The 10,281-nt window shown below is 38.3% G+C and overlaps 1 non-coding gene across 1 annotated transcript; it reads left to right on the top strand.

The window, feature by feature from the left end:
* The first annotated feature begins 9,739 nt into the window (after positions 1-9,739).
* Positions 9,740-9,815, top strand: TRNAP-AGG (transfer RNA proline (anticodon AGG)). Its single transcript has one exon. It is a non-coding gene; the product is annotated as a tRNA-Pro (tRNA).
* The last annotated feature ends 466 nt before the right edge of the window (positions 9,816-10,281 follow it).

The following is a 10,281-nucleotide window of genomic DNA, read 5'->3' as shown; positions in this document are numbered from 1 at the left end:
TCCAAAAGGAAGATATAACCATTATAAATATCTACGCACCTAATATAGGAGCACCTAAATATATAAAGCAGATTTTGATGGACTTAAAGGGCGAGATCAACAGCAATACTATAATAGTAGGGGATTTCAATACCCCATTAACATCATTAGATAGATCCTGAAGAAAGAAAATCAACAAAGAAACAGCAGACTTAAAGGACATATTAGATCATCTCGATTTAATAGATATCTTCAGAACCTTTCACCCTAAAACAGCAGAATATACATTTTTTTCAAGTGTTCATTGTACATTCTCTAGAATAGACCACATGTTAGGGCACAAAAGCGGTCTCAACAAATTAAAGAAGATTGAAATCATATCGAGCACTTTCTCTGATCACAATGGCATTAAACTAGAAATCAACCACAATAGAAAAATTGAAAAACATACAAACACTTGGAAACTAAATAGCACGTTATTAAATAACGAATGGGTTAACATTGAGATCAAAGAAGAGATTTAAAAATTCCTAGAAACAAACGATAATGAGCATACATGAACTCAAAATTTATGGGACACAAGAAAAGCAGTCCTGAGAGGGAAGTTTATAGCATTACAGGCATACCTCAAGAAGCTAGAAAAAGCTCAAATAAACAACTTAACCCTGCATCTAAAAGAACTAGAAAAAGAACAGCAAGTAAAGCCCAGAGCTAGTAAAAGGAAGGAAATAAAAAAGATCAGAGCAGAAATAAATGACACAGAGGCTAAAGAAGCAATACAGAGGATCAATGAAACCAGGAGCTGGTTCTTTGAAAAGGTAAACAAGATCAATGAACCTTTAACGAGACTCACCAAGAAAAAAAGAGAGAGGACTCAAATAAATAAAATTAGAAACGAGAGTGGAGAAATAACAACAGACACAACAGAAATACAAAATATTGTAAGAAAATACTATGAAGAACTGTATGCCAAAAAACTAGACAACCTAGATGAAATGGACAAATTCCTTGAATCATATAATCTTCCAAAAATCAATCTGGAAGAATCAGAAAACCTAAACAGACCAATTACAACAAATGAGATTCAAACAGCTATCAAAAAACTCCAAAAAAAGAAAAGTCCTGGGCCTGATGGCTTCACAAGTGAATTTGACCAAATATTCAAAGAAGAACTAACTCCTATCCTTCTCAAGCTATTTCAAAAAATGCAAGAGGATGAAAGTCTTCCAAACTCCTTTTATGAGGCAAGCATAATTGTGATTCCAAAACCAGGCAAAGACAACACACAAAAAAGAAAATTATAGGCCAATATCCCTGATGAACTTAGATGCAAAAATCCTCAACAAAATATTACCAAACCGGATCCAGCAATATATGAAAAAAATCATACACCATGATCAAGAGGGATTTATTCTTGGGAGGCAAGGCTAGTACAATATTTGCAAATCAATCAATGTGATTCATCACATAAACAAAAGAAAGGAGAAAAACCACATGATAATTTCAATAGATGCATAAAAAGCATTTGATAAAGTCCAGCACCCATACATGATCAAAACTCTCAGCAAAGTGGGAATACAGGGAACATACCTCAACATGATAAAGGCCATCTATGACAAACCCACAGCCAACATATACTCAATGGGCAAAAATTAAAAGCAATCCCCTTAAGATCAGGAACAAGGCAGGGTTGCCCCCTTTCACCACTCTTATTCAACATAGTTCTGGAAGTCCTAGCCACAGCAATCAGACAAGAAAAAGAAATAAAAGGCATCCGAATTGGAAAAGAAGAAGTAAAACTATCATTATTTGCAGATGATAAGATATTGTATATAGAAAACCCTAAAGTCTCAGTCAAAAAACTACTAGACCTTATAAATGAATTCAGCAAGGTGGCAGGATATAAAATCAATACTCGGAAATCACAGGCATTTTTATACACTAATAATGAACTGCCAGAAAGAGAAATCAAAAAATCAATCCCCTTTACCATTGCAACCAAAAAAATAAAGTACCTAGGAATAAATCTAACCAAGGACATTAAAGACTTGTATTTGGAAAATTATAAAACATTGATAAAAGAAATCAGGGAAGATACAAATAAGTGGAGGCATATACCGTGCTCATGGTTAGGAAGAATAAACATCATTAAAATGTCTATATTACCCAAAGCAATTTATAAATTCAATGCAATACCGATTAAAATACCAATGACTTACTTCAAAGATATAGAACACATATTCCAAAAATTTATATGGAACCAAAAGAGAACACGAATAGCCTCAGCAATCTTGTAAAAGGAAGAATAAAGTGAGAGGTATCACACTTCCGGATATCAAGTTATATTATAAGGCCATTGTACTCAAAACAGCCTGGTACTGGCATAAGAACAGGCACATAGACCAATGGAACAGAACAGAGAACCCATAAATAAACCCACAGCTCTATGGACAACTGATATTTGACAAAGGACGTAAGGAAATACAATGGAGTAAAGACAGCCTCTTCAACAAATGGTGTTGGGAAAATTGGACAGCTACCTGCAAAAAAATGAAACTAGACCACAACTTACACCACTCACAAAAGTAAACTTAAAATGGATCAAAGACTTAAATGTAAGCCGTGAAACCATAAGCATCTTAGAAGAAAACATAGGCAGTAAGCTCTCTGACATTTGTCACAGCAATATATTTGCTGATTTGTCTCCACAGGCAAGTGAAATAAAAGACAGGATAAACAAATGGGACTTTATCAAGCTAAAAAGCTTCTGCACAGCTAAAGACAATAAGAACAGAATAAAAAGACAAACTACACAATGGGAGAATATATTTGACATTGCATCTGATAAGGGGTTAATAACCAAAATTTATAAAGAACTTGTAAAACTTAATACCAGGAAGACAAAAAATCCAATCCAAAAATTGGCAAAAGAAATGAATAGACACTTCTCCAAAGAGGACACACAGATGGCCAATAGGCATATGAAAAAATGTTCAACATCACTAATGATTAGAGAAATGCAAATTAAAACCACGATGAGATATCACCTCACACCAGTCAGAATGGCGCTCATCAATAAAACAACACAGAATAAGTGCTGGCGAGGATGTGGAGAAAAGGGAACCCTCCTGCACTGCTGGTGGGAATGCAGACTGGTGCAGCCACTGTGGAAAACAATATGGAGATTCCTCAAGAAATTAAAAATCGAACTGACTTTTGACCCAGCTATACCACTGTTAGGAATATACCCCCAAAACACCATAGCACTGTTTGAAAAGAAGAAATGCACCCCCATGTTTATGGCAGCATTGTTCACAATAGCAAAAATCTGGAAACAGCCCAAGTGTCCATCAGAGGACGAGTGGATTAAAAAGCTTTGGTATATATATACTATGGAATACTACTCAGCCATAAGAAATGATGACATAGGATCTTTTACAACAACATCGATGGGCCTTGATAACATTATACTGAGCGAAAGAAGTAAATCAGAAAAAACTAAGAACTATATGATTCCATACATAGGTGGGACATAAAGATGAGACTCAGAGACATGGACAACAATGTTGGGGGTACAAGGTGGGGGGAGGAGAGGGAGGGGGTTGGGGAAGGGGAGGGGCACAAAGAGCATGGCTTTTCAGCATTTGCCATATTTCCCCTTTAATCTATAGACAGACAGCAAATATTTACTTATGGTGTTTCCACTATAAAGACTGCTGTTTTAGGGACAAATGCTGATGAACTATTTCAGCAGTTCCTCTTTCTTCAAAGACTTATATGTCAACATAGAGCTCCATGTTTCATAGGACATACTCAAGCTCACTCCAAGCTCCCTGGAGCTTTAACACAAGGGAATGCCCTTTTCTTTTTTTTTTTTTTGGTTGTATTTTTTCTTTTATTAATTTATTTTTTGTATTTTTCTGAGGATGGAAATGGGGAGGCATTCAGACAGACTCCTGCATGCTCCTGACCGGGATCCACCTGGCATGCCTACCAGGGGGGAATGCTCTGCCCATCTGGGGTGTTGCTCAGTTACAACCAGAGCCATTCTAGTGACTGGGGTGGAGGACATGGGGCCATCCTTAGTGCCCAGGGTGGCTTTGCTCTGGTGGAGCCTTGGATGCAGGAGGGGAAGTGAGAGACGGAGAAGAGGGAGAGGGGGAGGGGCGGAGAATTAGATGAGCGCTTCTCCTGTGTGCTCTGGCCAGGAATCAACCCCAGGAATCCTGCACACCAGGCCAATGACTCCTACGGGTCTACCATATCATGCTTTTTACTTTAAAAAAAATTTACATTTCTTTTGAAGGCTGATGAACAGGAGACACCAAATCTTTTTTGCCTGCAAACTACTACCTTCTTTATTAGATCCAGCTAATAACACTGTTTTGTCTTTTTCCAAATAGCTCCAGATATATGGAAAAGATTTATATAGGCAGATGGGAATCCTTGAACCCCTCAGCGAGATCTTCTGAGCATGGCTTTTAAGATACCTAGAGGCAGAAAAAGCCCAATAGAGATCAGGGGAACTACCAGCTTTTAGGATACACCCTTAAAGGCTCCAACGCCCCAAAGGGGCCTCATAGTTGCCATCTGGGTCCTGCTTCAATAGTGGAAAAGAAGGTCATTGAGCTAAAGCCTGCCAGGCTTACATGCCTCTGCTGTGAGGAAACAGGGACACTGGAAGGTAGGCTTCCCCCTCGCTCCTCTAAGGGAGGGTTCAGTCTCTTCCAGCCCTGCTCCAGCCACCTATGACCTAACCTTGCCCAGAAAGCTGGGGTTTGCCACTGAAGGCTGAAGGTGTCCAGGGCCGTCGGCCCCATCTATGACACTGTGGACGAGCCTAGGGTATTTCTTCCAAGAAGCAGGTAAACTGATTTCATTTGCACAAGGGCCACTTAACTATGTTTTGCCTGAATAGTCAGGTTTTTTATTCTTCCCTCAAAGATCTCTGTTGTGGATGTTGATAGTCCTATTTTCTGCTGCTTTGCTTAGTATATAGTGTTTCCTTTATCCCCCCTACCTCAATGTCCCACTCATATTTCAGGCTGGGACCTACTCCTAATGTAGAGCTCTCCCTCCCCCTTTTGTCAACTTCTATTATGAATTTACCTTTGCCACCCAGCTTAGTATATCCCAAGGTTCTCTTTACCATGCCACAGTTGCAGAGTTCCAGGGAAAAGCAACCTGGTCTCAACTCTCCAGGCAGAGGAGAACAGAAGCTCCATATCCATGCATGCTGCAAATGGCTTTTCCAGTCTACCTGAATCATTACCAGCTAGAAGCAGCTGTCATTGGGACTTGGACATGAGCTGCAAAGTATAGAATGGTGACTACAATTCCAGCGCCATGCGGACTTTTCCTGTGTGGACTTTTCCTGAACTCCTGCTCCCTGTGACAGCTCCTAACAGACTGAACTGTGGTTGGGTTGCATTTTTCAGGGATTTGGCATGGTGATGGGGCCAATTTGGACTTGGTGAATATGTTAAGGACACTACTCTTTTATGGATTCTTGCTGTATTGGCCAAGAGTTTGCTTAAAGGTTTTTAATCACTGTAAAAAAAAATAGAAGACTGGATAAAGAAGATGGGGCACATGTACACCATGATATACTATTCAGCTAGAAGAAACGATGACATCGGATCACTTACAGCAGAATGGTGGAACCTTGATAACATTATGCGGAGTGAAATAAGCGAATCAGAAAAAAACAAGAACTGCAGGAGTCCGTACATTGGTGGGACATAAAAGCGAGACTAAGAGACATGGACAGGAGTGTGGTGGTTATGGGGGTGGGGGAAGGGAAGGAGGGAGAGGGGGAAGGGGAGGGGGAGGGGTACAAAGAAAACTGGATAGAGGGTGATGGAGGACGATCTCTCTTTGGGTGATGGGTATGCAACAGAACTAAATGACAAGATAACCTGGAAATGTTTTTTTTAATATGTGTACCCTGATTTATTGATGTCACCCCATTAAAATAAAAATTTATTTTAAAAAAATCACTTTTACAAAATAGTAGTTGTTTCTAAATGTAATAAATTATTATCTGATAAAAACACCCTCTCATTTTAAGATTGAATCATGGGCCTGACCTGTGGTGGCGCAGTGGATAAAGCATCAACCTGGAAACAATGAGGTTGCCAGTTCAAAACCCTGGGCTTGCCTGGTCAAGGCACATATGGGAGTTGATACTTCCTGCTCCTCCCCCCTTCTATCTCTCTCTCTTTCCTCTCTATAATGAATAAATAAAGTCTTTTAAAAAAACTTAAAGGCCTCATTAAAAAAGAAGATTGAATCATGGCTTCTTCGAATAGGCGTAAATGTAAGAATAGTCCTGGCACCTTCTGTTATATATGTGGCTGTTACACACTTCAATGTCAAAGGTGCAATATTTCATCATCTGTGACACGTGCATATATTGCCTATTTTCAAGTTCCCCTTGATGATCAAGACAAGAATTGGGCTCCTCATATTGTGTGTCATAATTATGAGGAAATGTTTTGTGACTGGACAAAAGGAAAATGCAAAGAAATGCCTATTGGTATTCCCATGATTTGGCATGAACCTAAGAACCACAGCAGTGAGTGTTATTTCTGTCTGATCCATACAAAGGGCATTGGCAAGAAAAAACGGCATGTGATCGCATATCCTAATATTCCTTCAGCCATACAACCTATCCCACACTCTGAGACACTCCCAATTCCATTTTTTAATGGTTTTATTTCTTCTAAGGATGAAGAAAGTGAACATGTGATTAAGTGTATTTTGATAAGATGCATGAGAAAATGGTTGTAGAATCTGAAGGGTCTTCTTCTGATGCCAAGAAGTCATTAACCCCTCAGCAGTTTAGCCAACCCGAATTGAATGACTTAGTAAGAATGACATAAAAATAGCCCTTGACTTTCTGAAGTATGAGGAGCATAACTGGATCATTTGTATGGATCTTAAAATGTTAAATTTCCTGCTAGGACAACAGAGAGGTTTCACAAAGTATCCTTGCTTTCTGTGTTTGTGGGACAGCTGAGCTCAGGAGAAACACTGGACACAGAAGGAGTGGCTGAAACGTGAAGCTCTGAAAGTAGAAATGCAAAATATTGTGAATGAACCTGTAGTTAATCGAGACAGGATCATTTTTCCCCCATTTCACATCAAACTTGGCTTAATGAAGCAGTTTGTTCAGGCTTTGAGTAGAGAAAATGAATGCTTTCAATATATTATTTCTGTTTTTCCTGCCTTGTCTTTCGAGAAGATAAAAAGCAGGTGTATTTAATGGACCTTAGATTCGAACCCTCATATGTGAGGAAGAATTTGCCAGGAAGATGAATAAGGAGGAGAAAACAGCATGGCAGTCTTTTGTGGCAGTTACAAAGAACTTCCTTCGCAACAAAAAAGCAGAATATGAACTTCTGGTTCAAAGGATGCCGTTGGCTTTCCATGACATTAAATGTAACATGAGCATTAAGATTCACTTCTTGAACAGTTACCTTGATAAGTTTCCCGAAAATCTTGGAGCTGTTAGTGATGAGCAGACTACTGCTGGAGCATCAAATGAGATTGTCCTCAAAAAGTACACAAATGCAAGAGATACAAATGCAAATTTTTGCCTGAATAGAATTTAAGTAAGTTTTGTGAAAATTTTATGATTAAAATAAGTGTTTTAATATTTTCTATTTTGAAATTGTAGACAAATTCTGATGCAATTATATCTTTTAGTGTATTAGTATATTTACTGCATTATATAAATTATTATATTTTCACAAAGATGATGCCCAAGAAGACTTCTACTTCATTATGTTAAACTAAATGTTGAAAATTTTACAATAAGATGAAAACTTAAATCTTGAATTGCAAAAAAACTGTAGCTTGCAGAGAAAAACTAATGTCATATTTGAATTCAGCACACTCGAATTAGGTAAGAGCAAGTGCTTTTGTGGATGCAGCAAAAATTTTGTTCCTCAGTGTAATCAGTGTTTAGAGATGTATAACTTTTGGAAAAAATTGATCATACTACAGGAATTTTTTTGTTTCATTTTTTTCAGTTCCATTAATAAAAACACTGCCAAAATTACCATAGCAACTTATTTTTGGTAATTTTCAAAAAGACACTTTTTGAAATCAGTAGGTCATATTTCTATATCAAAATGAAAAGCATACATATGGAAAGACTTTAAGGCTCATTTTAATGTTAAAGTAAATATATTTTTCTTAGAATAAAGATCTGGTGAAAGATTGCCAATTGTAGCCATGGTATTCAGAACTGCATCTAGAGAAGGAATGAATAACACATGCCTCTGAAACATGCTGTCTCATTTCAAAAGAACTAAATAGAGATAACAACACTATTCCCCCTACCCTTGTATTTTTAATTCATTACAATAGAAATAAATAAAATGAACACAAAAGGGAGAGAAATAAGTTGGGAAATAGGAGGAAGGAAGGAAGGAAGGAAGGAAGGAAGGAAGGAAGGAAGGAAGGAAGGAAGGAAGGAAGGAAGGAAGGGAGGGAGGAAGGAAGGAAGGAAGGAAAGAAGGAAGGAAGGAAGGAATAAAGATTTTTCAAAGTGGAAAACCATAGTCCAGAGATCTCTGAATTTCCATTCCTCCCAAGCAATTGCAGAGACTTTCTCCCACATTGGAAAACTGCACATTTTCAACATTGAGTTTCATCTCCTTCCTGTCCTTAATGATACTGTAGATGATGTTTTATATTAATCAAGAAAAATAATTAAAGAAAAATAGAAGAACTACTTAGGAATAACAGTTTCATGGAAAAATAAGACTGCATGTTTGAGTCAGTGTGAAATCACTCATACACACACACACACACACACACACACACACACACACACATATATATATATATATATATATATATATATATATATATATATATATATATGGATTACCATGAGTTGATGATACATAGAAGTACTTCTGGTACAAAAAAAAAGAAAGAAAAGAAGATAAACAGCAGTCAGAAAAGATTAAGAACCATTTGATTTCACTAATATGTGGGATATAAAACAAAACACAAATGAAAAAGAGAAAACTAAAAAAAAACGAAAATTCATAGACACAGACAACAGTATGGTGGTTAACAGAGAGAAGGGAGTAGTAAGGAGTAAAGGGGGTCAAATATATGGTGATGAAAGAAGTTTTTACTTTATGTGGTGGGCACACAATGCAGTATACAGATCATGTATCATAGAAATGTACACCTAAAACCTATATGATAATATTAACATATGTCATACCAATAAAATTAATAAAAAATAATTTAAAAAGTAGGAAAAAAAAGACAGGAAAAGACAAAAAGAAAACAAAGGATGGAGGTAAGGAGGGAGAGCAATAGAAAGAGAGAGAGAGAGAGAGAGACAGACAGAAAAAGGAAGGAAAGGACATGGAGATTAAAAACAGGGCAAGTGGCCTGACCTGTGGTGGCACAGTGGATAAAGCATCGACCTGGAATGCTGAGGTCGCCGGTTCAAAACCCTGGGCTTGCCTGGTCAAGGCACATATGGGAGTTGATACTTCCTGCTCCTCCCTCCCCCTTCTCTCTCTCTCTCTCTCTCTCTCTCTCTCTCTCTCTCTCTCTCTCATTCTCTCTCCTCTCTAAAAAAATTAATAAAAGTTAAAAAATTAAAAAAAACAGGGCAAGTGAAAAATAAAAAGAGGAAAAATATGTACTATTTCTACACAGTACATTTTGTAATAAAATAAATTTCTCTTAACTCTCCAAGAAAATAACAAAAAAGAAAATATAGGCCCTGGCCGGTTGGCTCAGCGGTAGAGCGTCGGCCTAGGGTGCGGAGGACCCGGGTTCGATTCCCGGCCAGGGCACACAGGAGAAGCGCCCATTTGCTTCTCCACCCCTCCGCCGCGCTTTCCTCTCTGTCTCTCTCTTCCCCGAGGCTCCATTGGAGCAAAGATGGCCCGGGCACTGGGGATGGCTCTGTGGCCTCTGCCTCAGGCGCTAGAGTGGCTCTGGTCGCAATATGGCGACGCCCAGGATGGGCAGAGCATTGCCCCCTGGTGGGCAGAGCGTCGCCCCTGGTGGGCGTGCCGGGTGGATCCCGGTCGGGCGCATGCGGGAGTCTGTCTGACTGTCTCTCCCTGTTTCCAGCTTCAGAAAAATGGAAAAAAAAAAAAAAAAAAAAAAAAGAAAATATAACTTCAAACTTGCCGCCTAAGAAATTTTAAAATTTCTGTATCTTTGCAACATAGATGAACCAGAAATGAATCTGACAGGAAGGATAAAGTAGCTAAATGATTAAACATTAGTAAAGTACCTAAAGTAATGTCAGGT

The sequence above is a fragment of the Saccopteryx bilineata genome, chromosome X, assembly GCF_036850765.1.
Source record: "Saccopteryx bilineata isolate mSacBil1 chromosome X, mSacBil1_pri_phased_curated, whole genome shotgun sequence".
Taxonomy (NCBI): Eukaryota; Metazoa; Chordata; class Mammalia; order Chiroptera; family Emballonuridae; genus Saccopteryx; species Saccopteryx bilineata.
This window is presented reverse-complemented; position numbering and strand designations above follow the sequence as displayed.